Raw genomic sequence first — 5,945 nt, 5'->3', positions numbered from 1 at the left:
GGGGATCTCTTCCATTTGGGTGATGGATTTTATGGCCTCGAACTGAGAGAACTGCGACTGAGGCTGTGGCAATAACGTGAATTCCTTTTCATCAGATCGGTCAATAATAATCAACAGCAGTAAAATTAAAAACACATTTACCAAATATTGAATTTCAATGTAAATAAATTAAAATTAAACAAAACACACAGACAATCGACGGGTGAGCAGCACAAAGGGGAAAAAAAAGAAAGAAACGAACAGCATTTCGCCCGAAATCGTATAAAAAACCAAAAAAAAATGTTGATGACTGCGTAGATTGAATGACTGACTCCGTGTAACGAAGTCGAATCGGAGGAGACGAGGGAAATCTCGAATAATGATGAATTAATTGAGGATAAAATGTATTTGGCCGTCCGGGGGGAGGGAAGGAGGCAGTTAAAATAAATAAAAACAGGCAATATCATAAAAATTATACAGTAACTAACTCGCTCGCCAAGAAACAACTTCAAGCCAATCTCCATCTCCAGTCGGTTGTAAACGCTGCGATGGCTTGAGAAAAGTCGCGGTCGCGGTTTCCTAGAATGGCCATAAGAACTGTTTTATGCTAATGAAGCCGCGGGGTCGCCGCACTAAATCATGCTAATGGTATGTCTCGATCGAAATCCGCTCACCCCCTCCCAACCCTTTGCTATCACTTTGATATCCCTTTACTATCCACTGGGCTGCTGGTTAAATTGATTAATTTAATCTAGAGGAAGAGCCGGCAAAAATCGTGCGGCGTTCGCTAGCCGAGAACATATTTTCGCTTAATTTCATTTCCGCTTTTGCGAGCCCCGTACACTTAAAAAAAAAATAGCTGATGAACATATGAAATATTATTAAAAATGTAGGAGGACTCTTAATGAACAATACTGAAGTACTTCACAACGTAGCTGTATTCTAGTTATACTAATGTGTTTTAAAATGGCTTGCTTATAAAGAAGATCCATCCCTACTAATGGGAACTAGGAACAGATTCCATTTACATTTATTATGTGTAATTCACGATAGCCCTATACTTTAGTCAACAACATTTAAATATTATTTGTAAAATACTTTTATGTATTGTAATTTTTATATAAGTAAGATAGATACATTTTTAGTTAGATCCAAAGCCTTTGCACCTGAAAGATAATGGATTTATGCCAAGTATTTTTCTTTCCATCATTTCTTTCTCCCAGTGCAGTGTGTCCAGCACTTGTTCGTTCCGCCTGCCCCAGAGTGGCGCGATTTTTTATGCCACTCCGCCGCGAAAGGGTTGCAAAAATGCCGGCGTCTTTTTTAATGCGTGTGTGTCACCAAATTTCATTTGGGGGTTGACTCTCGAGCATTTAACAGGCAGCTCGCAGCGAGTTATTGATCTGAATGAGGCATTGTCAATCTTGTTTGACGCATCGCCGCGTTCAAGGGGCCCGAGATTAATAAATATTACCCCATATTCGACTCGGCAAAGGGTTTCTTCCCTGGGCTTGCAAAAAGCGAATTTCCGTGTCGTCTGTCAGCGGATTTGATGCGCCCTCTCAGCGCTTCGGGAATCCTGCGATTTGAGTCGCCTGTCGCCTGAGTCGCCTGAGGAATATATATCCTTTTTGGACTTACCTTACCACTTTGGCTCACCTTGGATTGGCTTTCCATCATCGGCAGGCAGCTGTCTATTGGCATGTAACTTGCCGCACTTTATGACAGTTTTTAAAAGAGTGCAAAAAAATGTTTGATATATTATATGATATTATATTATACATATTTAAATATAATTCCATAAATATTCTAATTCCTATGGCTGTCTATTTATGCTTCGTGGGCTATACTAGCCTAAGTAATAAGCACTTATCAAATGGTATGGATATAGAGATAGTTTTTCCATTAGCACTGGAAATTTCTAGCAAATTTAAGTAAAAGGACATAGTTACAAAAACAGAAAATCTATTAAACAAATTTCAAAATACTTCTTAGTATATAGAAATTCTAAAACTGAAAAGTACTGACACTATGACAGTTATTTGTATGTAGACATGATAATTTGAAAAGGGTTCCTTCATCCTGACCCAATAAACAATGCAAACATAGAATCTTGACAACTGTTTGTTGTCTCACAAGATGCAGCACGTATATTTGGCCATCCACTCATAACTTCTGCACATTTATCTGTCAGCTATTTGTGTGTTCAAGTAATTCGGTACAATTGAATGCCTTTGGAGCCTTCGTCTTTCACAAAATTCATAAATCGCTGTGCAGCCACTTGAGGACTTCGTTTGCCGCGATCCATTCCTTGCTCTCATTAGTTTCCAGTTGTTTGGACTCAACACATTTGTAACAATATTTGGGAACTAATTTTAGACACCATCTCGCTGCGAATTGACAGGCCGAAATATTTTAGGACAGATTTTTGACGTGCGCCCGTGATTTGTCATTGACATCATTATATGGATTCGGTGGATCTTCGGTGGAACTTCCCCTAGGAAAAGCGGCAGACAGACGGGCTGCACCACTTCAGCGGTGCAGGGCACTTCATTTGTGCCGCTTGGATAAACAAACGGGAAACCCAAATCGGGAAGGGAAAGGAAAGGAATGGAAAAAGAAAAGCTGGAGGAGGGCGCCGGAAAATCGCCGATTCGGTGGCAGTTGGTTCGTCATGCGCCATGCGTCGCCACATTTTCTAATTGATTTTAAAATGTTTCAGCTCGGATAAATAATTGCGTTTTTGACATCCACCCCCCCCTCCCAATATTCGCCGCCGAATATTCCATATTTCGGGAACCGCTCCAAACCAAACCAAACGAAACCCCAAATCCGGAGGGGAACGCCGGCCCATTGAGACTTATCTTAATTGCGCCTTAGACGCTGCATCGGTCGCATCGGGAAGCTTATGGCTGGTCTCCCGGTATATTACTATAATTTAATTTATGCTTGCCATTTATTATTTTCTAAATTGTTTTGGAACGTGCCGCCGCCGTTCCTCTCCCGCCCCTCCCGCCAATAAATTTTCCAGCTCTAATGATGGATCCTATTTTTGGACGAAGCTTTGCCTTGGCCGCACTGCGTGATCCGTCCTAATGTCCCGATCTCGTTCCCCAAAAATATTAGCCCACTAATCCTTTTTCTCTTTATTCGATGGATTTTACGTGCCGGTTAATGCGTTGGCGGGTTAATTTGGAGCTATGGATGCAACAGGAAAAATTAACATGACTAATTACTGCGGAGAGCGTGGATTTCCTATATCTCAAAACTATTTTTAGTCCAAACGAAAAGTTTATCCCTGACCCTGAGATTTTAAGAAGTATCTAATATTTTTTTGAAGCAACAAAGAAAAGGTTACATCTAAAACGTAAGAATATGAGAATGCTTAAATCAATTTTCTAACATATCTAGAGATTTGCTGAGTATTCAAAGGCGGGAAATGGCTTTATTGGGGATGTTTTAAGACTAACCAGCAGTTGCCTTGGGGATGGAAATCGAAAAGCTGGAAGCATCGAGCAGTTTGTTGACCCAGGCGCGAAATTCCGGGGTGAAGACTCAATTGCCACCAGCGACACTTTACACCAGGCTTCCCTGTTTACACGCCAGCCTCGATTTGTTGCATGCTGCAGTCGAAGAAAGGGGGAGAGGGAGAAAGGGAAAGTGGAGAAAGTGACTCCACTTGAAATGGATTCGAAATGGAAATGGAGGGCCAACAGATGTCCCGACTTTGGGGGGAAGATATGTTCATATCAATTTTACTTTACTTTAGTAGGAAAAGTACCCAAAAGATATTTCTGTATGATAAATACAATGATATATATTTATATGCTGTGACTATTACTATTGTTAATAACAATTGCCTTTACTTTTACTGCCTTTTTATTGTACAAGAAAGTTTGTATAAGGGCATGAACCGAAGTCGACATTAAATAAAGTGAGAATTTTATATTGCTTCCGTTCCGGAGGACATTCCCTTCATAATTTCACATTTATGTGCAAATCTGCGTGTGCAAAGCCTTCCCCTTTGCTGTGCAAATATTTACACTGCAAGCAAATCATTTCATAACATCGCCGAATGGGGAAATGTAAACATAACGCCTTCCTGCCACGTGCCAAAAAAGAAAAAAAAACTAGAGTCGTGGGCCTATTAACCCTCGCCCTTAGCCAACATTGGCTAACATATTAATAAACGAAATCGCTCATAAAATTATAGCAACACCAGCACGAGAGCAACCCCCTTTTATGTTCGCACATTGTCAAGGACGCAGGAGGGGTGACAGACAGGCGAAGAACGCCCAGCCACCCCACGAATTATGAAATTATTTTCCATAATGAGGGTTTTTCCTTGTTCGGCCCACTGACAAGAAGTCGTCGTTTTGTCCCGATTTCGATCAAATCATATTCATACTCGCCGGCCGGAAAATGTCGGTCGCGTGCCGCTATTTAGCGTCGATTATCCTGCCAGGATACTCGTATAGCTGCCAGCATATGCCCCACGTCTGGTTGTCTATCTGTCCTGTATGTCCTGTTATCCGCTGTCAGCGCCGCGTGTCCTGCCCCAAAGATGATTTCTGGCTTCCGGAAGGAGACACGAAGCCGCCAAAAACGGAAGCATTTCGATCTTTTCGGGCAGATTGGGTGTCAGTTTGGAGGCGGAAATGATGCGCCATTCCGGCAAGTGAATAATGCGATTAGCAAGTAAATCGAATCGAAACGAATCGAAAATGATGAGTCAGGAATATAAATATATTTATATTTCATATTGTAATATCTTAAATCTCCTAATACAAAGTTTGTCTACTGCTAGTCATCCTTCTTCATAGCGACTGCTGTACGAATTTGAAATCCTTTCATTTCGTGAAATAGGCAAAATATTTATGAACTTCGATTCGCCATGCTCAGCAGACAGTCGACTTCGGCACCGCCCCTGAAAAACGGCTTGCGATGACCTCGGAAAATGGCCAGCAACGGCAATTCATCAATTTTCATTGTACAAAACAGCCTTGAGCAGAATTTCACCCATTTCTACGGCACTCCTTTGCTTAACCGATCGCAAGCAAAAGGATGGCACAATTTCACGCTCAAATATTGAAAAATGATGGGTGTCAATATTTGCATATCATTTCTCAGCGATCGGTGCGTGACGGATGCGAGTTCCCGGAAGGATACTGCCGAGGATCGAAGTTCGATAAGCCGGAGGAAAATGCAACGCCCACGGGCAAATCCTTTGGCCAACAAAAGGGTAATGGCTGCAAATCCGTCGCGCCATATGCAAATCCGCCCACGATTCCGGTGCTCTTGAGCCGTGCTTAATTAGTACGCAAAATATTTGCCTTAATTGTCGCAAAACAAGCGGGAAAGGATGTGTTCGAGAAGGATATGTAGGCCTGCCTGGCTGGCTGGAATTATAATCCCTTCGATCGGATTTTCCGGTCAGCTCCGTGCTTCTACCTGCTGTGTCCAAGTTTGCACTAATTTTCGCGCATGATCCTGCGGATCAGGGAGCGATTCCGGTGATTGATCCTGTTTGACCCGATGTGCGGTGACCCAAAAGAAAGGACGCATATCTCCTGGCTATTGTGCCAGCTCCTTTCACCGGACCGCCAGGTCTTCCATCTCCAGCTGAGCGGCTTACAAGGAGCAGGATCGCAACAATCGCCGGGGCGTTGCTATTGAGACAGTTTACAGGACTCTTAGCTCGGCTTAGCCGCTCCGCACTGCGCCTGCCGCAGGATCGCTATACGAAATTGATTTGTCAGCCAAGGTATTCCATTGACCACCTACCTAAGATCTCAACGGCTCAAGGGCTCCTCGGAGTCGGCAACGAACCACCGCAGAGCGATTGGCATCCCCCGTGACAACTCCCCACGTATAAATCAATCAATTAAACTTTTATAATGCTCCGCATGGAAAATATTTGCCATGCCAGCAAAAAAAACGAAAAAGATTTTGCGGACAGTCGAGTG

At 42.7% G+C, this 5,945-nt stretch overlaps 1 long non-coding RNA gene across 1 annotated transcript; it reads right to left on the bottom strand.

The window, feature by feature from the left end:
* Nucleotides 1–1,065: 1,065 nt before the first annotated feature.
* LOC120320801 lies at nt 1,066–2,406 on the bottom strand. The gene is made up of 2 exons (XR_005560363.1): nt 1,621–2,406; nt 1,066–1,558 (listed from the first exon to the last, which is right to left on the bottom strand). It is a non-coding gene; the product is annotated as an uncharacterized LOC120320801 (long non-coding RNA).
* Nucleotides 2,407–5,945: the final 3,539 nt, after the last annotated feature.

Source organism: Drosophila yakuba, chromosome 2L (assembly GCF_016746365.2).
Source record: "Drosophila yakuba strain Tai18E2 chromosome 2L, Prin_Dyak_Tai18E2_2.1, whole genome shotgun sequence".
In the NCBI taxonomy this organism is placed as follows: domain Eukaryota; kingdom Metazoa; phylum Arthropoda; class Insecta; order Diptera; family Drosophilidae; genus Drosophila; species Drosophila yakuba.
This window is presented reverse-complemented; position numbering and strand designations above follow the sequence as displayed.